The 15163-nt window shown below is 44.2% G+C and overlaps 1 protein-coding gene across 3 annotated transcripts in view; it reads right to left on the bottom strand.

Annotated features, from left to right (window-relative positions):
• STON1 (stonin 1) overlaps window positions 1-15163 on the bottom strand; it is a 50529-nt gene that overhangs the window by 33271 nt on the left and 2095 nt on the right. Inside the window, exon 1 of one of the 3 annotated variants that reach the window (XM_040453801.1) lies at window positions 7584-7744. The exons of 1 other annotated variant lie outside the window; for it this stretch is intronic. The gene's annotated coding sequence lies outside the window, so the exon portion shown is untranslated. Of the gene's footprint in view, window positions 1-580; window positions 863-7583; window positions 7745-15163 lie in introns of those variants that run through there. One more of the 3 variants, XM_040453802.1, reaches the window with a different exon arrangement.

A 15163-nucleotide genomic window follows, 5' to 3' on the forward strand; every position in this document is an offset into this window, starting at 1 on the left:
GATCGCTCGGAGCCTGGAGCCTGCTTCGGATTCTGTGTCTCCCTCTTTCTTCGCCCCTCCCCTGCTCATGCTCTGTCTCTCTCTCTCAAAAATAAATAAACATTTAAAAACATATATTTAAAAACCAAAAGAAACATGTAAGTAGGTATAAATGAACAGATTTGCCCACTGACATTCTCAGCGATGGGCATTAGCTTATATTTAAACTTACACATCACAGGGTGCCTGGCTGGCTCAGTCAGAAGAGCATATGACTCTTGAACTCAGGGTTGTGAGTTTGGCCCTATTTTGGGTGTAGAGATTATTTAAATAAATACATAAACTTAAAAAAAAATCTTATGGGGCGCCTGGGTGGCTCAGTCAGTTGAGCCTCTGACTTCGACTCAGGCCATGATCTCACAGTTCATGAGTTTGAGCCCTATGTTGGGTTCTGCGCTGATAGCTCAGAGCCTGGAGCCTGCTTCAGATTCTGTGTTTCCCTCTCTCTGCCCCCCCCCCCCCCACCACCACTTGTGATGCCTCTCTCTCTCAAAAACAAATAAACATTAAAAAATAATAACAACTTACTAACTCTACATACCAACCAGGGTGCTTGAATGGCCTCCTTCTTCTGGACTCTGAATCTCCATGTAAATGAGTAACTCCCAGTGTCCTCTCAGAACACCCAGGTGCCTGTGCATATTTCTGCTCAGTGATGTCCATGAGCTCCAGACAGCACAGCAAGGGGCTCACCCAGCTCTAAGATGCAGGCCGACCTCCATGGATATGCCCAGGGCCTCTCTCACCATACCCTTCTCTCCACCAGACCTTCTACTATTGCTCACAGCACAAAAATGTGCCTCTGGGTGAGGTCTCCACAGCTGTTTGCCCAGCCTGGAAGCCAGGAGGCCAGTGTTTAGGAGGTTTTGTTCCAGCTCTGCTTCATTCTGTCTCTGTAAGTTAGAACAAGTCATTGCTAGCAACTGGTTTCAAAAAGTCCTAACAATTTATGAAGATTAAAACTCTACCAATCTGTGAAGATGAATTCTCCTGAAAAAGAGGTCGTACAGAGAAGTGTGTGCCTCCCTGAAGACCCGTTCCTATCCAGGAGTCTTTAGGACTCCTGCAACCATGCTTCAGGATGAAAGTTTTCTAATGGTGGTCACAACAGTATCTCCCACCTAACGCTCTTCTAAAAGGCCATGGAGCAGAGAAGCTCTATTTCCCCTTCCCTTGAAAGTGGGCCTGTCACTGTTCCCACCAATACAGTGTGGCAGAAGTAACACTGTGGCAATTCTAGGCATAGGCCTGAACTGCCCCAGAAGCTGCCCCTCCTGCTCTGTGGGAGCGCTGAGCCACCACAAAAGAAGCCCAGGCTACATGGGGGAGCCACACTGAGGCGCCATCTTGGACATCCAGCCACCTTACCTTTCAGTGATTCCAGCCTTGGCTGCCATCTGACTAGAACTATATGAGAGACCCTAAGCCAGAACCACCCACCTGAGCCCCGTGTACCCACACGACCAGGAGAGATCATGTTAAATTGTGATCTTTAAGCCTCTACATGTTTTTGTGTGGTAAAATACACATAAACATAACATTTACCCTTTTAGCCACTTTCAAGTGTAAAGTCCTGGTATTAAGTACATAGTTATGCAACCATCACTACCATCCATCTTCAGAACTTTCCATATTCCCAAATTGAAACTCTGGACTCACTGAACCCTAACTCTGGATGCCCCCGCCCCAGCCCCTGGCCACCACCACTCTACTTTCTGCCTCTGTGAAGCTGACTACTCTAAGTACCTCATCTAAGGAATTGTACGATATTTACCCTTTTGTGAATGGCTTATCTCACTTAGTATAATGTCTTCAAGGTTCATCCATGTTGAAATACATGCCAGAATTTTCTTCCTTTTTGAGGCTGAACAATATTCCAGTGCATATGTACACTAGTCTGCCTGTCTGTTCATGCATCAATGAAAACCTCTACACTTTGGAGTGGTTGTTCTACAGCAATAAACAGTCGGAGCACTGGGCAATGCAGGCCTGGTACAGCAGAGCAAGGCCCCTAAGGCAGATGTCAAGAGCTGGGAAGTGTGGCAGAAACACAGAGCACCAGGGCACTAACCCCCAGGGTAGATGACTAAGGAATCCAGGCTGGAATTCCCAATAGCACTCATCACAGCAAGCTGGTTGCCTCCTGGGGTCTCCATTCTAGGCTGGGCACCACCCCCAGACAGGGACTGGCAGGACCCTGTTCATGCCTGGGTGCCTGCCCTGGCACAGGCTGATAGATCCAATAAACATTTGGTGAATGACTGAAAAACGTACGTCACATTGAAGCCAGGTTCTGGGTCATATCAGAGTCTCCTACAGGTTCCCTAGAGGGCAAGAACTGTGCCAAGGAAAATGCAGGAAAACAGCTGCTTCTGGCTGGAAATGGAAGGGGGAGGTAGCAGCAGCAGGACAATCTGACAGGGGAAAAACCCACAGCTTCCCTGGGAAGAGCAGGATCTCCACCAAAGTACCACCCTGACCCAGGCAGCGTAGCGAGACTTCTATCTGAAGAGGAGGCCCCTTGGGAAGGGTGTGCTGGGCATCAGCCTGAGCCAACAGGATGAGGTATCTTAGGCACCAGCCCTGCTTAGCATGTCAGCCTCAGTTCCCAGGGCTCAGGGCAGTAGAGCTCTGTGTGTCCATTACAGGAGCAGGAGGGGTTAGAGGAGCTCGGCCCTTTGGCCTGGCACAGGCTATGGTGGGCTGTAAGGGAGACTTGAACTCTGAGCTGAGTCACATATCTGAGCCCTGGGAGCTCTGAGACAATGACCTTCCTTCACTACAGGGGGAGCCAGGTTGGTTGTACCATGACCCCTGCCCTCTCACCGGTAACTACTTTGCTGAGGAAAGCCAACATTCTCTCCCTGCTGCACTGCTCCATTTGGTCACATAACTAAGGTGCCCGACACAGGTCAGGATGCACCAGAGCACAGAAGCTAATTCCAAATCTAAGAAGAGGACTCATTTCTGGTTGACTTAAAGAGTGAGTAACAACCATACAATCAATGCCCACTTGGGGTTTAACAAAAAGGGCTCATGTTATGTTTCAACTCTGCATTCAGGTTTTCCAGCCTTTAAAGATAAAGCAAAACCCCAAGTAATAATTACAAAGGTGTTTTTCTCTATTTCTCTTCAAAGCATACACCTTGAAGGTTAGAAACTGCTTACATGTGGAAGGCAGTTAGAAGTACCAATAAAAGAGTTCAAGAAACATGGATTTTTGAACTTGGCTCAGCTTCTAAGTAATCATGGGGCTTTAAGCAAACTAATTACCCTCCTTGGGTCTCAGTTTCATAATGATAAATGAAGGAAAATAGTCTGTACTCCCATGATTTGGTTATGTGCATTAATGAGAATAACTATATGTGAGATGATATATAGATACACACTTATATATGGGAAGTCGTCATAAGAAAAACTAAACTATAAATATGTTAGAGATTTACTTATGTTCAGTAGGTGCTTGCTGAATAAATGGCAAAAAAAACCCAAGACAATAACAAGACACATTTGGTGAGAACAGTCCCTCTTCACACTAGGAAATCCCCACTAGTGCATCTACCGGATCTTAGAAGACCACCTCTCTCCGCAGGAGGCCGAGTCCTTCTCACCCATATCTTAAGAACCAATTCTCAGGGCACCTGGGTGGCTCAGTCGGTTAGGCATCCGACTTCTGCTCAGGTCATGATCTCATGGTTCGTGAGTTTGAGCCCCACACTGGGCTGCTGTCAGCACAGAGCTGACTTTGGATCCTCTGTCCCCTCTCCTTGCCCCTCTCCTGCTTGCACTCTCTCTCTCTCTCAAAAATAAGTAAACATTAAAAAAAAAAAAAAAAAAAAAACCAACTCTCCCAGCCTGCACGCTCCCCTCCCATCTGGTCTTATATTCACCAGCCTGAAATCCAGGGTCAAAGCCTGCCCCAGCCCCCTGGCCCAGCTCTCACTCCAGTTCATGACACGAAGCTACATCTTAGGCCAACTTCCAAACTCAGAAGTCTAGGCCTGCACCATGGGTCTCCACTGCCTTTGATAGCAGAGGAAAACAACTTACACCCTCTTCCTGGTTTTCGTGAAGCACAGCCATGTGGAAAATTTGTGGACCAGGAGCTCAGGGCCTCCTCCCTCGACCTCAGACCTGGACTCCACTCATGACCTTCCCCTGCAAAACAAGGCTTGCACAAGTTCTTCTACCTCAAAGGGCTTTGGGGAGCATCATATAAGGTGAAGAACTCAGAAGTTTCTCTGAAAAATATGAAGCACTATAAATTCTTTTGCTTTTGTTACTCTTGCTTGTTTACTTCAATATGGTCTCAGATTAAGAGTCACTACGGGCCTGGGATTGCTCCCCCGGGGGAAACTCTTTTGGTACAATGACCACACACAGAGAGAAAAGCTTGATGCCCTTTGCATTTCCAGTGCTAAGAGCAAATGCAGTATGAGCTCCAGGACAGGGGATGGGACAGAAGTCAGGAAACCAGGTTCCGGGCCTCTTTGGCCCTGCCAATAAATTAAGCGCATCACTTAACCTCTCTGGGCATTTTTCTTCATATGCACAATGGAACTGACAAGCCACCCGCATTCCTATTCACTAGGATGCCAAGAGGGCAAAGAATCTGAAAAGAAAAACACTGCACAAATAGAAATGTTGGAGTATTCAGTGGGCTTGGAGTTGAGAAAGAAGAGATGGAAAAGAAAACTAAAGGGGGGAAAGGAACAAATAATAAAGCAAGAAGACATCTGGGGTGAAATGTGAGGCACTTGAGAAGCCCCAGATGGAATGCTATGGAAGTTTCCAGTACAGTTAGTATCCCCCAAGCCCGAGAGTCTGTCTGGATTAGAAGCTCCACCACAGAGACATCTGAGGTTCAACTCCAGCAGGGAAAAGTGGATGGAAGGAAATGAAGTCCGTCTACCACCTGCAGTGGCCTGAGACATACCAGAAGCCCAGGCTCGCTGCTGTTTGCTTTTATAGCCCAGCTCAGAGTGAGAAGAGAGATGAGGAATTAATAGGTCCACTACCTACAAAAATTGTGTAATGTCCCCAGAGAGGAGCTGGCCAGGCCACATCCTGGTACATGACGTCCAATCCAGAGTGCTCCACTTTAAGGGGGACAGTCAAAGACTACAGAGTTCCCAAAGGCTGGTCACCAGGATAGTGGGGTGTGCTGAAACCACATCACAGAAGGATGGGCTATAAAATCTGAAAGTGTGTCCCTAAACAAGATTTGTGGAGGACATGAGAAGCAAAGGCTCTCTTAGAATCAGAAAAATACTTGAAACATCGTCTGATCCAACCTTCACAAGAGAGGAATCTCTAACACAACATCTCTGCAGAGGAATTAACCAGCTGCTGCATGAACTCTTCCATTAATGGAGACCATGTCACTTTATGAGGAGTTCATCTCATTATCACTGGGGCACGATTAAACTCTTCTCCCTCCTATTAACCCCAAATTAACCTCCTCCTGGCTTTCATTTGTGCTCTGCAGGGACACAAGCTAAATCTAAACACTTTTTCACCTGCCTATTCTTCACAACACTGAAGACAGCTGGCCTTGATGACGTGCATCGGGTCTTTGCACAGACTTGCCCAGGAGGAGCACACGCCCCTGAAACACATCTCCAGGCCCCTCCAATGCTTCATTCCTGGTCATCTCCAGCCAGCTTTGACCTCAGGCTGCCATGGAACGCTGACTGCTGCCCCTGCCTTGCTCAGAGCATGGCATCCTGGCCATGGCCCCTAGTTGTGTTTGCTTTCCAAAGAGGTCTTGGCCTCCTGCCCCTTTGGCCAAACTCTGGTCCATCTCTTTTCTTGGCTCTGCTGCTGTGCCCAGTGCTAACGGCTCATCATGAACATCTCCACAACGAGACCAAAAAATGAGAGTCTCAAATTCATGCCACTTTGTAGAAAGCAGCTGGTTATTTGACTTTAGTCCTTCTAAAGTAGACTGAATCTAGAATGTTCAATAGACATTAAATATATTTTCTAACACCTCATTTGACAGATGAGGAAACAGAGGTCCAAAGGGGTAAAAGGATTCACTCAGGTAACACAGCCAAGAAGATGAACTCTCATCTTTGATTTTTCAGTCCCACATTCCTTCTACTGCAGTTAAGAGGAAGTGGAGTTATCTTATGGCTCTCAGTACATTTGGGGTAAATTGTCCATAGTTTGTGTGTATGTGCATTCATTCTTTGACCCAACAGACCTTCGCTAAGCACCTACTAAGTGCTTTGGAAATATTCTCAGTGAGATTTGAAGTAAGCGTCCCATAGGGAACCACATCTTGTTGTGTGTGAACATGTAGTGTGTGTGTATATGAACTAATTAATTCTTTCATGCATGCACACATTCACTCAACAATGATAGCTGAGCACACTTAACACTATACTACACACTGGTACAAGTAAAAATAGTCACAGTCCCTTACCCCAGGGTATTCTCTGTCTAGTACAGACAGTTCTCAAATGTTTTGTTCATGCAGGCTACTATGGGGACCCACAGCCAGGTGCTTAGTTAAGATCGGTGAGAATGATGGCTATGTGTCCGTAATGGATGGTATGCATATGTCCGTGTGGTGGGGGAGTGATGCTGCCAGGACTGAAAAGGCCTCTGAAAGAGCAGGCTTATGAACTGAATCCTGAAGGCTGATATGAATTGATCAGGCAGAGCAGACTGGAGAGCGGTGAGTGTTTGTGCAAAGGCGGCAGGGGGGTGGGGGGGAGGCACAGAAGAGAGCCTGATTCTGCAGGCAGAGGGGCCCAGCTGGAGTCAGGGCCTAACATGGTGCTGCCATAAAGAGGCAGGTAGGTGAGTAAGGTACAGAAGCCCTTCTGTGTCATGTAAGGAGTTGATTTTATCCTAAAGGCAACGGGATTCAGTTAAAGAATTTAGAGAAAGGAAACAGGATCAGATCAAAATTTCAGAAAGAAAGCTCTTACAGTGGAGGATGGACAGGAAGGCAGTGAGGCCAGGGGCAGGGAAACCCGATAGGAGGCGATAGTTGGAAAGCAGGAGAAAACCAGGGCTGAACCTGATAGCTCCTGCCTACACACACACTTGATTTAAGTCTGAAATAGGAGAAGAGAGGAGAGACTGTTTTTCATGTACCTCTCTCATGGCACGGGGGCAAGTACCCCACAGCTCTGCAGACACACATCATCATCACCTTTCTCCACAGTGACTTGCTGGCAACAGAAAAGTGATCTCAGCTGTAGCTTCATGACCAGTCTCGATGTGCAGGAGCCTGAAACAGAGCAGCCACTCAGGAGGTAGTGGCTGCATGCATGAGCCACATACATCCAAAGGGAGGTGGGGGGGCGGGGGGGGGGGGAAGCAGTCCTAAACAAAGTAAGATCAGGGTCTCAGAAGCACGGATAAGTCAAGTCCAAGCAAGGCAACGAGTCAGAAACAAGACAAACAGGAAAAGTTCCAAGAGGAAAGGTGTTTTAAAAACAAAAACAAAAACAAACACAAAAGTTTCTTCACAAGAATAGCAGGCGAACAGCTCGGACAAACTAGGAAATCCAGAAAGGAGCCAGCACCTGTCTCTGGCGGTAAGAGTCTGTGGGTCTCCTGTCTCTGGAAGCAGCCTGCTGCTGGGGAAGCCCATACAGTGCTCTCATGAGAATCCAGGAAGGCGCCTCCTCTGGCCACACGGGCAACAAGCAGGCCTCAAGTGGTGGAGTTTGCAGCAGGGTGCCCGAACACAGCCCACTAAGGCCTGTGTGCACCTGCCCATGGGCACATGTGGGCAGGAGAGGGGAATGTGTGGGCGGGAAGCAGGCAGATCCAGACAAGCAGGGGGCTGTTTAAAGCTGGGTAAACCCCATCACGTGTGGTACAGAGCCATTCCCACTGGGAGCTGATAGTCAAAGAAAAATGATAAAGGGGATGAGGTTGGAACCCTAAAATAACAAGTTTCTGCCTTTGGGGCGGGGCGGAGAGGGGAAATGTTCATCTAGGCAAGTCTGAGCTTTCTCTGGACTGGAAGATTCTGACATTATCACCCAGTTCCCAGGAAAGCCTGATCACTTGTTTTCCCTCAAGATAATTTTATGAAAATCAGAAGCACCTGGTAAGTAGCTGCCTTACTAATTACAATGACCCCAACGAGGCACCTTCCACTGAAGCTAGACTGGCAGCCACCAGGGGGATTTTCACAAAATTTATGAGGTTCTGCTTTGAACCACAAACAAGCAAAAGGCCTAGAGCTGCACTAGGGGAGGTTCTCAGTTGTAAAGATGTGAGATTAAAACATTTCTCTATGTTGGTATTAACGCTAAACTGAGGCCAACAAAAGCAAGGTTTGTAGCATCAATCACCGTCTTCTAGTGCCTCCAAACTTGCCCTGAATATGCATTACAGTGAGCTAGGGGAGAAAACTTTCAAAGGAATGAACAGAGGCCAGTATGACAGTCCCGTCTCTGAATTTCTGGGCCATAGCTGTTTTAAATTAGATTCTCAATGCTGCTTCTGTGAAACTCTTGGCTTAGCTCTGCAATGGAAAAGTTATTTTTATGCTCCAGGCCACAGATATTTATATGGAGGCACATCCCCATAATTCCAATTATGTTTTGTTTTCATGATGCTCTTTTCCTCTACTTAAGAGCCATCATAGATATCATTATTATTTCTGATAAGACACTTGCAAAAAAGCTCTGGGCCAAGTACAGATTCCACAGGGCCCAGACAAATGACGTTGTAAACAGGCAGATTTTAGGTCTTGTGAAACCCTCAAGGAATACCTTCAGTTCTTCTACCCACTATGGCTGCCTCTCCTTTGTCGATTCCCCACCCCCAATGAAACCCTTTAATTACTCAGGAACTTCATAATCCCTCCTGGGAAAACCTAATCCCAGAAGTCATTTTGTTATTTACTCCTTATATACTCTCTCTGGGGTCTTTGCATTTAATTTTTTTAAGTATATTTATTTATTTTGAGATAGGAGAGCAGAGGAGCGGCAGAGAAAGAGAGAGAGAGAGAGAGAGAGAGAGAGAGAGAGAGAATCCCAAGCAGTCTCCTCACTGTCAAGTAAGGAGCCTGACATGGGGCTCGATCCCAAGAACCACGAGATCTGACCTGAGCTGAAATCAAAAGTCCAACTCTCAATGACTGAGCCACCCAGGAACCCCCTGGTCTTTGCATTTAAAATGCTATTTTCAATAATGAAATGAAGGGTTTTTATCTTCAGAAGGACAGGAACACCAACTACTAAAGCAAAGAGATACTTGTGGTTAAGAAAGACACTCAAATAACAACACAGTTATTCTATGGAAATGTCCATCAACATGTTGTGGGGACAACTAAAAGCTGTTGGTACAAAAGCAAAAGCAAAATGGTGATTCAAGGCTTTAAGGAAATTCATCCAAGAGAAATCTACATTGATTACCAAGAAAACCTAAGTTATTATGAGGTGTTCCCATGGCCTCTCCCTAAAAGTCTCTCTGGTTAGACCTTCTGAAGCACAATCCTGATTTGAAAGAGACAGAACAGTGGAGGGGAGATAACAGGAGACCACTATCTATGAGCTTTAACATATGCCAAGAACTTGGTCCATATTAATTCTTGTTATCTCACTTAATCTTCAGAACAACTTATTGAGGTAGGTCTTGTTACTACTGTTTTATAGAAAAGGAAACTTAGCCTCAGAGATGTTAAGTAACTTGCCTAAGGCCACTGTTATGGTCTGAATGTTTGTGTCTGCCTGAAATTAATATGTTGAAATCCTAACCCCCAAGGTGATGGTATCAGGAGATGGGGCCTTCGGGAGGTAACTGAGTCACAAGGATGGAGTTCTCATGAATGAGATCAGTGCCCCTAAAAGAAGAGGATGTAGACAGATCTCTTGCCCCTTCAATGGTGTGAGTACATAGTGAGAAGATGGCTGTCTGCAGTTCAGAAGAGGGTCCTCACCGGAACCATGCCGGCACCCTTATTCTGGACTGCTAGTCTCCAGAACCATGAGAAATCAACTTTTGTTGTTTATATGTCACCCTGTCTGTTAAACTTTGTTACAGCAGCCCAAATACACTAAAATAGAGCCACACATCTAGTTAGTGGCAAAGCTTAAAATCAAACCCAGATCTGCCGGACTCCAAAGTCCATTTCTTTTCCATTATCACCTAGGGCTGATGTGAGGACCAGGGGAGAAGGCCAAAAGTGTCTGCTGATTTGGTTCTTTAAAAGAATAGATTTGTTGGGAAGATACGGGAAAGATATGCTTGCATAAATCTCCTTAAACATTTCCTATAAACAGGCTCAGCTGATATCAAACAACATTCCCAGAGATGCTGCCAGCTGCATATAAAGAATCGATCATTCAGTATAAATCTGTCTGCACTGTTATAACAGACACAGGTAAATACACATGCCCAACAGAGATAGAACATCACCATCATGACCCAAGGGAACACATCTGCTTCACAAAGTCTTCCTTTCAACATAAATGTGAGTTAGGATGCTGGTTGGTCAGCCATCAATGTTATTATTGAACATTGTACTGAAGGGTCTACCCAATGCAATAAGACAAGAAAAAGATCTAAGTCACAAGGAATGAAAAGACAAATTAGTATTGTTTTGTAATTGTCTACATAAAATATTCAATAATATCTACATACAGACTCTTAGAACTATTAAGAGAAGTCAGCTTGGATGCTAGATGCAGGATCAAAATCCCCAAATCAGAAATGTTTCTATAGGCCAGCAAATAACCAATTTGAAAATATAATAAAAGATATGTAAAATATCAACAAAACCTATAGGAAATTAATACAGCAAAAGTTGTGTAAGACACTGATAGGGGAACTCACCAAACACCATCCACCTGAATAAAAGGAGCAGATAGGAAGACCTAATATTGTAAAGGTATCGGTTCCCTGGAATATAATGTGAATGCAAGTTCAATAAAAATCCCAATGTGGTTTTGTCTTTGCGTGTGACTAGACAAACTAATGTTTATATGAACTAGTAAAATCTAAGAAAGCCAAGAAATTATGAAAAAATAAAAGTAATTCTAAAAGCTAGAAATTATTGAGTTTCCTTATATGACAGGCAATATTTTGCATACATTATCTCTTCACAATTATCCTTGAAGTGGATATTATTATCTATTTTATAGACAAAGAGACTGAGAGAAATTAGGTAACTCGTCCAAGGTTACTTGGTACTCTTAGGAGTAGCAACAGACGCAAGAAGACAATGGTGCAATATCTTCCCAAGTACTCAGGGGAAATCATCGTGAGTCAAAAATTCTACACTCAAACTCTCCTTTGTAAGTGCAAAATAAAGACATTTTCAGGAAAACGAATACTTTCAAGTTTACCAAAGCTCTTTTACGAAAGAACTTCTTCTAAACTTACATTCACATGAAGAAAAATGAACTCAGAAGGAAGAAGTGGGGTGTCTGAAGGAGCAGTCTCCAAACTGCATTGAATTGATGAAACAAAACAATGCACAGGCATACCTCATTTTATTGCACTTTGCAGATATGGCATTTTTTACAAATTGAGGGTTTGCAGCAACTCTGCATCGAACAAGTCTATTCGCACTTTGGCAACAGCATTTGCTCACATCACGTCCTTGTGTCACATTTGGGTAAGTCTCACAATGTTTCAAACATTTTCATTACTATTATATTTGTTATGGTGATTGTGATCAGTGATTACTATGCACTGAAAGCTCAGATGATGGTTAGCATTTTTTAACAATAAAGTATTTTCTTAAGGTATGTACGTTGTTTGCCTCGACATAATTATTGCATACTTTAATAAAGTACAGTATAGTGTAAACAAACTTTTTTTTTAATGTTTATTTTTGAGAGAGAGAGAGAGAATGTGAGCAGGGGAGGGGCAGAGAGACAGGGAGACACAGAATCTGAAGCAGTCTCCAGGCTCTGAGCTGTCAGCACAGAGCCCGATAAGGGGCTTGAACCCACAAACCGTGAGATCATGACCTGAGCCGAAGTCAGATGCTTAACTGACTGAGCCACCCAGGTGCCCCTAAACATAACTTTTTTATGCACTGGGAAGCCAAAAAATTCATCTGACTCACTTTTTTGCAATATTCACTCCACTGCAGTGGTCCAGACCAAATCTGCAATATCTCGGAGATGTGCCTATAAAGTAGGTGAGGAAAGTGGGACCACAGGAAAAGTAAAGGTAGGAAATAGGAGGTGTCTAATAAATAACATTATTAGTTATTGAAAATACAGGCCATAAAGTCCTACACACATGTGAGAAGTAGGCAACTAAGTTGGCTATGTGCTTCTTTTTAGCCAAATAAGAAGTGAGAAACATCAGTTAAAGGATTCACAGCATCCACAAGACAAAACAGCCAAGTTGCTCACAAGAACTGTTTCTCACACTGAGACCAGGAAGACCTTTCCCATATAGTTAACGGCATACAAGATCTGGGACATTGGTCTGAATGTGATAATTTGGGAAAGGGGTCCTTGACTCCTACAATTTTTTTTTTCCAATAAGAAGTTGCTTTAGAAGCATCAGCCTTCCTGGGGTACCTGGGTGGCTCAGTCGGTTAAGTGACCAACTCTTGGTTTTGGCTCAGGTCGGATCTCATGGTTTAGTGAGTTCAAGCCCCACATTAGGCTCTGCGCTCACAGTGCAGAGCCTGCTTGGGATTCTCTGCCTCTCCCTCTCCCTCTCTGCCCTTCCCTCACTCGTGCTATCTCTGCCTCTCTCAAAATAAATAAATAAACTTACAAAACAAAGAAAAAAAGAAGGATCAGCCTTCCAGAATCTCTTCCTTGAAGAATAGAAGAGATAAAGCCTCCTACTTAAAGGTGTGTTATTTGAATGACCATGTTTTTAGAAAAGCCCAAGTTTCTGTGGGTCTTTAGGTATTTTCCAGGAGGAAGATGGATAAGGTGACCTTGGGGGGCCTGGCTCCTTTTGAGGGTACATTGTGGTACAGGATGTGGGTATTTTTTCCCAAACCACCCCCAGAATCACTCACGCTGAATATTTCCACCTCCACTAAACCAGTTCATTTTGCCAATGCATGGAACCACTCACACAGCCAGGCTTCCGAAAAATAGTTTATTGCTGTGCTTGTTAGTAATAAGCATCAAGACATAATAAGCTTTTCTTTCCTGTTCAATGGTAAATCCATGACCTACCTATCCTGACACACCATATAACACATAGGCAAAAGCGAGCCTGGGAGCTTTCCCTGGATCTTCCTATCCATCACACTCCCCTGACAATGCCAAGAACAACGAAAGCCCATGTGGACAGAGCTTTGAAAACATAACATGCTGATCTACTTTAAAAATCCTGCCTTCTACCAGGACTGCTCCAGAATCCCAGGGGGTTCCTGGAACTCCAGGCTGCCTGGGAAGCTTCAGAGGAATTCTAGATACCTTTTGTGGGTATAGCTGACTCTTCTGGGAAGGTGAGCTACCTCTGGCTAAGTCTGGAGCAATTCCCAAGGACTTCCAAAGAGAAGTGACAATGAGACACAGAAGAGATGAGAGGCAGAGACATTTTACAATTAACCAAAACATTAGTTCTTACTAAAGTACAAAATACTTCACCTTTCCTTTTCTACATTTTCTTTCTTAATGTAGAATACATGGCAGGGAGATTGTAGACAGTAGTGATTAAGATGCATAGACTTCGGTCACTGACCTGAATTCAAGATCTCATTCTAGTACACAGAGGCCATGCAGCCCTGGCAAGTTACCCCTCTGATTCTAGTTTCATGAGAATAACAGTTTCATGAGAATAATAACAGTATTTACCTCACAGAGTTTTAAAATGAAACACCATATGCAAGTGGTTTATACTCAATAAATGTTAGCTATTACTACTGCAAAAACTTGACAAATACTGGCAAGCACAAAAAAAAAAAAACCCTCAAAAGCACCTGTAATCCTACCATCCACTTTGATGTTTGTAATTCCAGTATTTTTTTGATGTATTTTCAAATAGTGAGATTATAGTACTTTCTATTTCATAACTTGCTTTTAAAACTTAACACCGTACCCTAAGCATGTTCTATGTGAGTCAGTGTTCTTGTACAATACGATTTTTAAAGGCCACATCATAGCCCTTTGGGCTATTTTACTTCTTAACAACCCTTGCCCTTCTTCCTCTCTGCAGGCCCCACACTTCATGTATTTCCAATTCATCTGACCCTCCCAGATGATAACTGGCTGTTATCTATCGGCTAATTGGGGATGCAGGCTTCATCTTACCAGCCAGATGACCCGCTCCTTAGCCTTCACTTTACTGGCCTTCATTCATCCCCATCATGCAGAGGGGCTTGTTGGGCTACACAGCAAACATTGGTGTCTGATGCCAAACCACTCAAGATTCCATGAGGTGGCACAGAAGCTAAACAAGGCAGAAAGGCAATTTCTTTCCCAACAGTATAAGGCTGACCTCTAGGGCATTAAATACAGTATTAAAAATCCTCAGGAAGAGGAAGAGACAAAAGATTTTTATCTGCGTGCATTGTTTTCCTAAGCAACAGAGCCAAACAAGTTCAAAATTTACAGGCTTTCTATTTGAATGAAAGTAACAACACTTACTTATCAATGACATTTTAAGACCACAGTAAAACCTAACTAATTCATACTAATGGGGAACTATCAAACTGCATCAGTGGAGAAATATGAATTTACATCCTTTTTAAACTAAACTTTATTTCCAGTGAAAAAAAGTTTTTTTAATGTTTATTATTTTTGAGAGAGCAAGAGACAGAGCACGAGTGGTGGAGGGGCAGAGAGAGAGGGAGACACAGAATCCAAAGCAGGCTCCAGGCTCCTAGCTCCAAGCTGTCAGCATAGAGCCCAACGTGACTCGACATGGGGCTCAAACCCATGAACCATGACATCACGACCTGAGCCAAAATCCTACGCTTAACCGACTGAGCCACCCAGGCGCCCCTCCAATGAAAAAAAATTTTTAAGAAATCTGTATTTCCAGAGGCGCCTGGGTGGCTCAGTCGGTTAAGCATCTGACTCTTGATTTCGCCTCTGGTGATGATCTCATAGTTCATGAGTTTGGTTTGTGAGTTGGAGCCCCGCATCTGGCTCCACACTGACAGAGAGGATTCTCTCTCTCTCTCTCTCTCTCTCTCTCTCTCTCTCTCTCTCTCTCT

The sequence above is a fragment of the Herpailurus yagouaroundi genome, unplaced genomic scaffold (assembly GCF_014898765.1).
Source record: "Herpailurus yagouaroundi ecotype Mexico unplaced genomic scaffold, PumYag 210, whole genome shotgun sequence".
Classification (NCBI taxonomy): domain Eukaryota; kingdom Metazoa; phylum Chordata; class Mammalia; order Carnivora; family Felidae; genus Herpailurus; species Herpailurus yagouaroundi.